Source organism: Brienomyrus brachyistius, unplaced genomic scaffold (genome assembly GCF_023856365.1).
Source record: "Brienomyrus brachyistius isolate T26 unplaced genomic scaffold, BBRACH_0.4 scaffold39, whole genome shotgun sequence".
In the NCBI taxonomy this organism is placed as follows: domain Eukaryota; kingdom Metazoa; phylum Chordata; class Actinopteri; order Osteoglossiformes; family Mormyridae; genus Brienomyrus; species Brienomyrus brachyistius.
The window spans coordinates 2,058,002-2,071,355 of NW_026042314.1; the positions used below are offsets into that span (position 1 = coordinate 2,058,002).

General features: G+C 43.5%; 1 protein-coding gene across 3 annotated transcripts in view; it reads right to left on the reverse strand.

Moving 5' to 3' along the window:
* Window positions 1–13,354, reverse strand: part of LOC125722483 (E3 ubiquitin-protein ligase TRIM47-like) — a 230,611-nt gene that overhangs the window by 129,076 nt on the left and 88,181 nt on the right. The window lies entirely within an intron of this gene.

Below are 13,354 nucleotides of genomic sequence, written 5' to 3' on the forward strand. Positions count from 1 at the left end.
TTCAAATGAGTCTTTGCCCACAGGACACGACGGCGCTTCTGGACCATGTTCAGATATGGCTTCCTTTTTGCATGATAGAGCTTTAGCTGGCATCTGCAGATGGCACGGCGGATTGTGTTTACCGCAGGGGCGTAGATTTAGGGTGGACGGAGGGGATGTGTCCCCACCAATATCCTCCGACCATTGAAATGTCCCCACCAATAATTTAATCCACTTAAAAAAAAAACAATCGTGCTGTCAACATTAACCTAGACACGCAGAAAGGGATAAATCACGTTCTCTCCTTGAGTCCTCCCGCCCCCAAAACACATATGAACATTTTGATTGGCTGTGCATTTCCCTGCTATCATGTGAGAGGCTGTGGCTGCGTTCAGATACAAGCAGCACCAAATGCAGTGGATTTTTTTCCACGTGCAAGAAGGTGTGTTGGGTGTGGTGACACATGTGAGGATGGCGGCAGCAAAAAAAAAGAAGCTGGACATAAGGAGCTTTTTTTCAAAGAAAAGTGTAAGTCACGTCAAGTTCGCTAGTGAATCCATCAAAGTCCATCAAAGTAACGACAGCAGTTAACGTTAATGCTAGTGGGGGGGGTTTTTACCGCTTTGACGCACATTCATTATAGCAGGGCAGGCTATAGTCTGTGAATACGGACTTAAAACTAACAGCAGACTAAACAGCTAAATGTAAAAGTATAAATATGATCCCTGTCAGTTCTCCTAATCTAATGACGACTATTTGTCAGAAATCATGCAGTCTTGTGAAAGAAATTGATATGCTACATACTAATATTGCCATGGCTAGAATTTTATTGACAGTTCACCAATAGACAATACACTTCGCACAAATAGTTTTTAAAATGCATTCACTGACCTGGAAAACATTAATGATTTGATTCGAGATTTGCACACTAAGACTCAGAAAAAGTGAAATAAAATGATTGCTGTTTAAATGGCATGTGTTTATCCTGTTTTGTCAGGTGACAGAACCTAAACAACTGTGCTGTGTATCAGACAGTGATGGAGAGAAGGGGTCACAGGTGATGTTGAAGGATGACTTGATATTATTATACCTAGTTGTCCTGAGATTTAACATTGTTACCGATAATAGGCTGAGGCATTCTCTGTCAATGCTCATAAGGAATCCCTCAATGTTTTTTTATTAGGGGACAGAAGCAGATCAGCCATGTTGTAGTTCAGGTGAAGAGGCAAGGTCACAGGACGTGAATCTGCATGTTGATTATATATAACATATAATATGTGTGTGTGTATTATACATGTTGATTATACTAATATTTAACATTATGAGGAGTGATAGGCTGAGGATGTAAGTGATTCATTAGTGTTTTTGGCAAAAGTTTTGAACTGACATGTCTCACTTTTTTGTCACGCTATTTCATCAGGTGGCAATCCTGTCAGGTACTAGTGCAGTCAGAGGGGAAGAGTTAGGGTCAAAGGTCAGGCCTATTAAAGGCATTGTCCAGCCCCCAAAAAAACTTTACTCACTATTTACTCCTTAAGTGGTTCCAAACTTTTATGATTTTCTTTATTTTGTTGAATACAAAATAAGATATTGTGAAAAAAAGTTGAAAACTGTTAAACATTCACTTCCGTAGCAGGAAAAACAAATACTATGTAAATCAATGGTTACAGGTTTTCAGCATTCTTCAAAATATCTTCTTTAGTGTTCATCAGAAGAAAAAAAACTTAAAAAGACTTGTGACAAGTGGAGGATGAATAAATGATGACAGAATTTTCATTTTTTTTGCGTGAACTGTCCCTTTAAGCACATAATCATGGTTTTAATGTAGGGATAAAAAGTATGTTATCTAAATAAAATGAGTGGTGTGTTCTCATAAAGTCACATATGTATCATCATAGTCAGTCTTACAGTATGACTAATTGTATAATGTGGTGTATTTCTAAGGAAACTGGTCCACCTGTAGTGAGCAGCAGAGAGAGTAGCAGTGAAAGTGACAACAATGAAGAACAGTGTAGTAGTGGAGATATTCTGCATGTTACAAATAAGCCAAACCAGCCTAACGCCAAATCCATCCCTGTTCAAACATTGTCCAATAGGGTCCTCCATTTTCAAGGTAGGTGGTACAAAGAATATCCATGGCTTCATTATAGCCCCACAATTAAGGGAATTCTATGATTTCACTGAGTGAAAATATATACCATACAGAAAAGTACTATGTCAAAAAAGGCAGACCCTGCATTCTGCTCAAAGGGGTTCACTAACTGGAAAAATGCTCTTGAAAGATTTGAATGCCATCAAAATACTAAATCCCATCATCATGCAGTCACAGTTAGTTGTCAAGAAGCAGTCCCAATAAATACACAACTCTCAACTGCCTGGTCAAAACAACAGGAAAATGCCAGACACTGCTTACAAATTATTGTAGGTGCAGTACAGTATCTTACTAGGCAGGGTTTGGCACTGCGTGGTCATGACAAAGACGATGGTAACCTATTTCAATATTTAAAATATAAACAACAACAACAACAACAACAAATTTATTTTTATATAGCGCATTATCACAACATTACATTGTCTCAAAGCGCTTTACAGTATCCTCACCCAAAGCCCCCAGTGAGTAAGCCATAGGCGACAGTGGCAAGGAAAAACTCCCTAGAAGGAAGAAACCTTGAGAGGGACCAGACTCAAAGGGGGAGCCCATCCTCCAGGGGCCGGCAGGGATAGTCAATAAAGCCAAGGATGATGCCTGCCTTTCTGACTGGCTATGCCATTGTCATGACTATACCTCTCCACAAGTGCAAAATGAGATTTTGCAGATGTTAGGAAACAGCAGTCAGAAATATTGCACAGACTATCCAGTCTCTATCTGTCCTGCAGTTCTCAATCATTATAGATGGTACTCAAGATATCTCAGGTGCAGAGCAAGAGTCTATATGTTTAAGATATGTGGATGAGGACCTGGTTCCACATGAGGTTTTTATTGGCTTATATGAGGTCTCAGGAACTACAGGAGTGGAGATTGCCAAGATGGCTGTGGATGTGCTTTTGAGGTTGAATATTCCGATGACATGTTTAAGAGGTCAGACATATGATGGTGCTGCCAACATGTCTGGAGCATATTCAGGTGCTCAGGCAGTACTGAAGAAATATCAGCCATTGGCTTTATATGTACACTGTGGAACTCACTGCCTTAACCTAATCACACAGGCTGCATGCCAAGCTAGTCCTTTAATTCGAGATGCTTTAGAGTGGGTACATGATCTAGGGTCATTAAGCAAACAGTCTGGAAAATTCACAGCTATGTTTGCAGCTGTGGCAGCAGATTCAGATGTACCATCAGCATCACTCAGACCTCTCTGTCCAACCAGGTGGACAGTAAGGGGAACTGCTATCAAAGCAGTGCTGTCTCACTATGAAAGCGTCTTGACAAGCTTAGAGGAGATGGCAGCAACTGGATCTAGCACAGGTGCCAGGGCGAATGGACTGTGTGAGAGGTTTGGAAAAGGTAAAACTGTGCTGGGGCTTCTTTTGGCATTAGAAGGGAGCTATTGAGGAGCTAGAATGTCTGAACAAGTCTCTGCAGAAACTGCAACAATCAATAGAGTGTGTTACATCAACTCTCCAGTTCAAAAGGAATGAAGAAAGATTTCAGGAGATTTTTAAGAATGCAGTGAAAATGGTGGACTCTCTTGGCATTAACCCTACTATTATCCTAGCATTTCCACCCATCTGTTATCTTGGGCGTGGCCGGTCGGGTCGGTACCGACCCGTGTCCTAAATCAGCCTCCCTCAACCCTCAAACATTTTTTTATCATCCAGTTTGTTTCCTTACCTCTTGGTTGCCTTGTTAGGCTTCCTTATCCATGAAAAGATTTTAAAACTTGGTTTTAAAATTTTTGGTGTGGCCCTCTGAAGATGAGACTTATGATGTCAATAGAACGGCCCAGTCCAAAAAAATTGGTAAAATAAACCTCAGGAGAATTATATAAATAAATCAAAGGTTTATATGTTACCTGACTATTACTGAGGGGTATTAGAACACAACTGTAATTTTTTATTTTAATAATATTACTATCAATATCAATATTATTAATATTAGTAACATCTGTGGTGTTAGGGTCGGTTTTGACCCATATATATTTACTTCAAGAAGAAGGCAAAAAAAGTTTTTTTTTTTCCAAAAGTTGAACTTTAATTCAAATCACAAAGACAAAGCCAAACAAGTAACACAAAATAAAATACAAAATAAATTACAAAATGTAGATCAAACAAACAATCAAACCAATAGAATTAGTAGTACAGTGGTAGGGTGGTAGCTCTCCAGGAGCAGGATTGGTACTGTATGTTTACACTATGTGCAAGTAGGACAGTAAGTGACATTTTTAGTGTGCTCTTTGCAAATATATTTCTTGCATTTGACACTCATTGAATTGGTTTTTCTGTCCTTGCTGCTTGGGCAGACCTGACAGCGCTTTCTTTTGTAATCCAGCGGCCTCTCTGGGTCTGGGTCTGGGTCTGGGTCTGTGGCCGGGCTGGTTGTGGCAGGGCTGGCTGTGGCAGGGCTGGCTGTGGCAGGGCTGGCTGAGGCCGGGCTGGCTGTGGCAGGGCTGGTTGTGGTCGGGCTGGCTGTGGCAGGGCTGGCTGTGGCAGGGCTGGCTGTGGGAGGGCTGGCTGTGGCAGGGCTGGCTGTGGCAGGGCTGGCTGTGGCAGGGCTGGCTGTGGCAGGGCTGGCTGTGGGAGGGCTGGCTGTGGCAGGGCTGGCTGTGGCCGGGCTGGTTGTGGCAGGGCTGGCTGTGGCCGGGCTGGCTGTGGCAGGGCTGGCTGTGGCCGGGCTGGCTGTGGCAGGGCTGGCTGTGGCAGGGCTGGCTGTGGCAGGGCTGGTTGTGGCAGGGCTGGCTGTGGCAGGGCTGGCTGTGGCAGGGCTGGCTGCGGCAGGGCTGGCTGAGGCCGGGCTGGCTGTGGCAGGGCTGGCTGTGGCAGGGCTGGCTGTGGCAGGGCTGGCTGTGGCAGGGCTGGCTGTGGCCGGGCTGGCTGAGGAGGATGCTGGTGCTGAAGCTCTTCGTCTTCCTGCTGACGTGGACGGAGTGCTTGCCGTGGTCTGCAGCTGTCTGACCACAGCTGCAGCGGCTGGGTCTCGGGGGACCCGTTCCCTTTTTTCAATGTGTCCCTTTATAAGAGAATCCCCTTGTTCTTGGAGAAACATTCTTCGCCTTTGATTCTTCCCTGCATTCCACCCTTGGTGGATTTGGGTCCACAACACAGATGCGTTGTAGGCTGACACATCCAGGATATTGTAGAACAATACCACTGGCCATCTCCTGGTCATGCGCTGGCATGTATAGGTGGCAGTCAGCTTGTCCACCCCTCCTTTGTTTTTACTGTAATCCAAAATAATGATGGGCTTTTTCTCTTTTGATGATGACACAGCAGTGTCCTTGTGGAGTGTGGACATGAGAATCACACTCCGGTTTTTTTTTTGGACAATATGACACAATAGTGGTTGTCACATGTAATATTGTGTCCGCGCAGTCCATTTGTCAAGTCGAGGACTACACGTCTTCCCTGGTTCCTCTCAGGGATGCCACTTTCAGGTTTTCCTGTGTAAATTTGCATGTTCCAAGCATAGCTTGTTCTTGCATCCCAGGCTGCCCAGATTTTTATCCCGTATTTGGCTGGCTTATTGGGCATGTATTGCCGGAAAGGGCATCTTCCCCGGAAAGGCACAAGACGCTCGTCTACGGTAACCTCTGGCCCTGGATTGAACATCAAAGGCAGGCGCTGCACCCATCTCTCCCAGACATCCCTTATGGGAGCAAGCTTGTCACGTCTTGCTCTCATGTCTCGGTTGTCAAACCTGAGGACTCTCGAGATCATGTGGAAGCTCTTCAGTGACATCGTGGCCCGAAAAATATTTCTGCCTGTTGCTGTGTCCCGGTGGGGCTAGCCAGCACACTCACAAGTCACCTGAAGAGTATTACAGAGCAGAGTTTTACAAATTGTTGGATTGTGTTGATGTCCAGTTTCAGGAGAGGTTTAACCAACCAGATCTAGGTGTCTTGAACAGGCTGGAAGAAATTCTTCTCACAGGAGAGGTGGATGATATTGCTGATCAGTATCCAGAACTTAACAGGGAGACTCTAAAAGTTCAGCTAGCCATGTTCAAGTCCGAATACAATTTCAAATCTAGTACAGAAGTGGCTACTATCATGAGAGGAATGCCAGTGGAGGTAAGGGGTCTATTTGATCAAATTGAAACCCTTGTCAGACGGCTTTTAGTTACCCCGGTGTCATCAGCTGAAGCTGAAAGGAGTTTCAGTTCTCTCAGGAGACTAAAAACCTGGCTCAGATCAACAATGACACAAATGAGACTGAACAATGCTGCTGCATGCCATGTCCACCAGAACAGTCTGGACAATATTGATGTCAGACAAATATGCCAGCAGTTTATTTGTTAACGAGCGGCGAAGGCATGTTTTTGGCTCCTTCATATAGGAGCAATAGGCATTGAGCTGTTGTGTGGTACCTAACAGTAGTTCATGTTTAGATGTAATCCACTTTTATATATACAGATGTTTGAGATGTTTCATTTGCACTATGGCTCAATAAAGAATAGTCTTTATTAAACTATCTTTTTGTCAGTTATTAAACATTCCTTTGACATTACACTATTCCTTAATTTAACTTAATGAATTGCATTTCGAGTGGATTAATATCAATCGAAGCATTGCTAGTATCAATGTAAAGTGATTTTGCATTTTGCAGCATATTAAAAAAACATGCATTCCGTGGACGGAGTTGGGGTGGTGGGGTTGGTGGGTGGGGCAGGGGATGGGGGGGGGGGGGTGGAGTCATAGGTCCCCACCAATGTCCAGAGCAAATCTACGACCTTGCAATCAACAATGACAAGATGCAAACAGTGTGGGCTGCAGTGAACATAAAATGCATATCTGGCAACCTCTCTAACGCCTGTTTGGACCCCAGAGCATCTGCCACTCATGACCTTCACTGCTTTGGCCACCAGCTTCTCTCTGTATTCCAACCCATACTTATCCAGACATAGAATAGAATAGAATAGCTACTTCATTGTCATTCAGAACATACACCGGTTAGTGCACATCAGAGCAAAATTACATTGCATTGACTCATCATCGGCCCAAAAGAGTGTATTAAAAAAAATATAAAGCGGAATTAACATAGAATATGCATAAAAATATATTAACAGCACTATAGCAGCAAACACCAGTGTACATTGCCGTTTCAGACATATTGCAGTAGACAATTTAAGAAAAAGCAGCTCTTGAAAGTGACATGTGGATGGATGGAGAGAGGCGGAGTGTGTGTGTGTGTGTGTGTGTGGGGGGGGGGGGGGGGGCTGCCATAAGGTATTGAGAGTTCAGGAGTCTAATGGCTTCAGGAATAAAACTATTGCAGAATCTGACTGTCCTGGTCCTGATGCTGCAAAGCCTCTTCCCAGAGGGCAGCAGGGCGAACAGTCCATGGTGGGGGTGGGCGGAGTCTCTGATGATGTCACAGGCTCTGCTGAGACAGTGTTTGTGCGCAATGTCCTGGATGGATGGAAGAGAAGTCCCGATGATCCTCTCTGTAGGCCTCACCACTCTCTGCAGCCATTTCCTGTCTGAGGCTTTCGAGCTGCCAAACCAGATGGAGATACAGCTGGTCAGCACGCTCTCTATGGTGCCTCGGTAGAAGGTGCTGAGGATGGGAGAGGAAAGCTCTCTTCATCCAGAGCAGGAAGTGCAAACGCTGCTGAGCCCGTTTAACCGGTGATGTTGTGTTTGGTGACCAGTCCAGACTGTCAGTTATCTGCACCCCCAGGAATCTGATGCTGCTGACCACCTCCACAGCACTGTTGTCAGTGACGAGTGCTGAATGACTGGGCTGTTTCCTCCTGAAGTCCATGATCATCTCCCTGGTCTTCTCCACATTCAGGATCAGGCTGTTGTCACTGCACCATCCCACCAGTCTCTTCACCTCCTCTCTATAGGGCAGGTCGTCGCTGTTCCTAATGAGACCCACTAATCTACTTTGTATTAAGCCTGAACACCACCCCCCCCCCCCCCATCACAGACGTCCCGCCATAACACTGCTTTAATATATCACCTGCACTGAAGCCCGTTTGGAGTGAGGTGTTTCAGTGCTGCTCCGGTCTCCTCCCACAGTCCAAAGGCGTTCAGGGTTGGCTGATCGGCGTCTCTAAATTGGCTCTGTACTTGTGTGAGTGTGGCTGTGTGAGTGTGTGCAACCTGTGGTGTGTTGGTTCCCGCCCAGGGTTGGTTCCCGCCTGCGCCTGTTGTTCCTGGGATAGACAATTCTATATTATTCTATTATAAATTTATAATTAGTTACATCAGAGGCGTTTGAGTAGCTTGCAAACCCTACAGATTATTTACAAGGTAATATAACTGTTACATAAATGTAAATGCGTGTGCAGATTTGTCTCGAATTGAAAATGTCACAGCAGCCAGGAGACCAAAGCTGGCAGCCCTGTGAACCTCTGACATATATGTAAATAAGCGGGAAACCTTTTCCTGCCACTGAATTAGCTTTCATTAGTGTGTCATTCAAGCCACACACTGGTTTGTGTTAAATTTGTCAGACAAAAAATAAAGATCAGGCTAAATAAAGATGCGACTCAGAAATGCCTGAGTGATTCGGTGTCCAAGGCCTGTGAGATACTGGCACCATATCCAAGGGCTCCATCGCGGGGACCCAGATAAACAGCTTTTGGAAATGGATTCATGCATTTCATCTAACTCAGGACAGAAAATCACCTCCAGACATTCAGACAGGAAATCAAGGGCCGTGCTGCATTTAATCGTAAGCTTGTTAAGGTATAGAGGCCTTCATAAATGTCGAGTTTTGCAAGAAAGGTCAATCTTCTTTGAAAGCTGCCAGCTGGGAAAGTATGTTGGATTATTGAACAAGACATACAGTAATAACTGCTTAAACAAGCTGATTTATCAGTCTGTTTTATAATAATACACTCGTCCTTCCTGAATAACCCCTCACCCTGTTGAATACAGTGATCCGATGCCATTGCTAATGTATGGCCTGCAGCACTTGATACTCACAGGATGCTAATTCATTGCATGGAGATTTCGGTTCACTTACATTTTCTCCATATTGTGTGCGGTAAGTGCAATAACCAGAGGAAACCTGGTAATCTACTCAAACACGTCTAGGTCTGATTTACAGTGAAGGCAAGAGAAAATGTTATTTACTGATTTTCAAAGTGTTCTCTCATCGGTAACATTTATAAGCACAAATAATGTAGTATTATGCTGTTACTTATGTATTAATTAACCACAAACTAAGTCTTAGTCAGCAGCTTGATTTTGTCCGTAAATATGGCCGCTGCACACGCTGCATCTAACCGCTGCTGTCTTGGACTTTTAAAGGTCGCCTGCAGGAAACGGCAACATCACGTTCATCTAAAACGGGAAAGTGCTGAACTTCAGCGGCGCGATATCTGTTCCTGCAAAATATATGGATGATTTATGGCTGATAATATTATTTTTTTTATTATTATGAAAGAATGAAAATGACTGCTAGTTACAAACTTGCATAAAAAGAAATGTCCCTTTAAAATGGAGTAATCATGGTATTTCATATCGCGCATAGATCCGCTTTCTTATAATTTAATTCTGATCCTATTTTATTTAGTAATCTGTGTTTTGTCCCTGAAAAGTACACATTGTTTCCGGAATGATCGCTTTTCTGTGAATTGACGTGACCAGTGGATGTAAGAAATATGGCAGCAGCTTGATAGAGAGACATTATAACTGACTACAGTCACTGTATAGAATGTTAATCTGCAATAGCAAATGAATCCAATGGTGGATTGTCAATGGATGTCTGTGTATATTTTTACACGTCTTTTATTAATGATAATGCATGCAGATAAATTTAGTGGCTTTTGCCAGCCGGGCGTGGGAGGGATTCAGTATCTATCTATGTATAAATTTATCTGAGTCAGATAGATAAGTGGGGGCAGAGGAGTAAGGGTGCATGGGCACCTGCCCGTTCTGTCTGACGGAGGAGCATCCAGACCTTTTACAGTGGGGTGGGGGTGGCAAGGGTGCCTGGGCACCTTCCGGTTCTGTCCGAAGGGGGAGCAACCAGACCATTTACAGTAGGGTGAGGGTGGCAAGGCTGACTGGGCACCTGCCCCTTCTATCCGACGGGGGAGTAACCAGACCTTTTACAGTGGGGTGGGGGTGGCAAGGGTGTCTGGGCACCTGCCCCTTCTATCCGACGGGGGAGTAACCAGGCCTTTTACAGTGTGGTGGTGGGGGGGGGGGGGGGGTTAAGGCACCCTAGGCATCCACCCGTTCTGTCTCATGGGGCATAACCAGGCCTTTTACAATGGGGCGGGGGTGGCAAGGCTGACGGGGCACCCGCCTGTTCTGTCCGACGGGGGAGTAACCAGACCTTTTACAGTGGGGTGGGGGTGGCAAGGGTGTCTGGGTAGCTGCCCCTTGTGTCCGACGGGGGAGCAACCAGACCTATTACTGGGGGGTGGGGGTGGCAAGGCTGTTAATTATTTAACAAAACAAATTTCATTATTTATTGAAATATATTTATAATAATTTTATTTACTTTAATCCACTGAAGCAGGATAGTAACAGGACATAATTATATTTTCCAGTTTTTTTCGGTCTGTTATGTCTCTAGTTAAATGATTATCATACACATTGATTGAGTGTCATTGTGTCAGTTATGTTCAGCTGCAGTAATACAGTGAATTTAACTTAATCCAGCAGACTGTGGTTTCATTATGTTACTCAGTTATGCTTTGGGTGACGCTGAAGCAGGACATTAATAGGACAGAACAGAAAGCCTTTATTGTCATTGTACAGGGAGGAAATACAGTAAATGGACATAAATATATAATATATAAAATGTACATATACAGGAGAAGGGGATAGCCCCCCGCTCCCCCAATCAGGATTACATTTAATTACATTTTAGTCAGAGAAAAAAACTATTAAACAATATTTTTTATGTTATTCAGCTCACTGAAGACAGTCATTTATTTTTTGTTAAACACAGTACTGTGCAAAAGTCTTAGGCAGTCCAAAGAAATGTTTAAACCTGTTTATCTGGGTAGCAAATGTACTTTGGCTTAGAACAAAATACACAATTTAACATTAGCGTGTGCAAATTAAGAATAACACAATAAAAACTAGTAATAATTTCTTCTGTTTTCTAAAAAGTTACTGATATCTAGTTGGATGGCTAGATGAACACCGCTTCAGTTCCCAAACTTCTCCTCAGGGGCACCTCAGCCGTTCCACGATTTTGTTAAATTTCACCAACAGCTCAATTAAATAATGAAATATATTGGTTAAAAAGTCAGTGAGAGATTGACTAGCTGTATGAGGTCTGCTAGTGGCCAAGTCAAAAAATACATGGCTGCACTGGACGGTCGCTGCAAATACTAGGATGATTTTAGCTGTTGGGGAAAGCGACAGGCTTTCCACCCCAACTCTGCACACACTATTAATTACGAGACAACACACTTAAAGTTTTACTTGCGCAAGGGTAACCTCACTCTCTGCAGGATGCGCTACAAAGGAATGTGTTACAAAGGGTGGTTCCCCTTGGCACCTTTATTTATAGTCAATGGGGGGCAGGGGTCTTGGAGTGAGAACAAAGAAAGGACTGTGAGAGTAAGAAGAAGTTCTGGTTTTACTCAGGTGGACAACTATTAAACACGTGCTCAGGATACATGTAAACTAATATAATCTAGAGTATGAGGTTAAAGGAAAACAAAATAATGTATATACATATTTACACTCATTGCTGATTATACAGAAATGATAACAAATGATTAATAACAATTTCTTCAACCTAACAATCCCTCCTGTTTATCATGACAGTATGATCAGAAACATCAGTATTGTACAAATTGCAAAAGCACTTTCAGTACAACCGTCATTCAGATCACATCATCATCATTATCAAGAGGGCTAGAAAAGGTTAGTAAATCCATTTGTTCTTCTGCAGTGTATAGCAGAAAAACAGAACTAAAAGTGTGTTGTATCATGGAACGGAGGCAGGGTAAAATACAAATGAAACAACAACATACAAATAATAATGTAACAAGAATGGGGAGTGAGAACTTTAGCAGTAACTGCCACCAGGACCCAGTGAGAAACCAATTCAACCATGAGGGGCCAGCATGAGGGTCTAGGGTCATGATCTTCTGAAGTTCTCGCAGACGGTCCAAGGCTGCAGTCATGTTGGGTGAGTGCACATTATCGGGAATATACGTACAGCAGGTATTATTTAAAAGCACGCACACACCACCTTGTGCAGCAGTAAGTATGTCTAAAACCATTCTATTCTGAATGACCATCTGTTTAATAGCATCTATCTCTCCATTCTGTTGCTCATTTATTATGATGGAGTTATTTATGAACAGCCCCAAAGGATAATCAATAGTTTCTAATCGTAACGTATTCTTTGCTGTTCCTACCCAGGGAAAAAGAGACATTAATACTTTCTGGTCTGTAGACCAATGTTTGAACTCCTGGGGAACATCTGAACCCCAGACACTGTCATGAGGACGGAGAGGGGCGGTAGTTATAGTGGACCGGCGCCTGTGGTTCGCTGGTGTAGACGACAGTGACACCAGGAAAGTATGGTCTGACACAAAGATTGGAGCGCACACACCATACCAGTTATAGGGCAAAATGAAATCTGTGCGGAGTCCACATAACCAAGCTACTCCTTGCACCCAGTAGGTGCCATTACTAATTCCACTTATATGTTTACCGGGGCACCTTCTCCGTGTACTAGTATTTGGGCACAGTTGGTGGTGTTCCCCATATGGTGGGTGCCGTTCATTTGGTCATAACACATTGAGTGATTAAATGTTTTAGGGTCCATGTTCAGGTGGACAGATAAGCGGAAGGATATATTTGACACTTTTATAGCAAAATCGATCCAAAACTGCTACGCACATACGCCATTATCCAAACCAGCAGTATATGGATCTGTGTCATCTATTTTTATATAATCATGCTGATAGCCTACACCTGCAAAAGAGGCAGCACACTTTGCTTGTGACTTATTCATAGGTTTCCCATATATAGTTAATCCATCGGCATGAGATGGCATGTGGGTACAGACATAACAATTAGTTAAATTGTCTTTCTTTGCTGAATCATAAACATAACGGTACCAATAGTTTTGTAGGAAAGGATGGGTCTCATTTGTGGAGATAGGCCTCAGGTGGGAACCATCATGTGTCCATCTAGGTCAGTGTTTCCCAACCTTTTTTGAATTGTGTACCCCCTGAGAGATTTTCTCATACCACAAGTACCCCCTTTGTCAAATGTGTTGATGA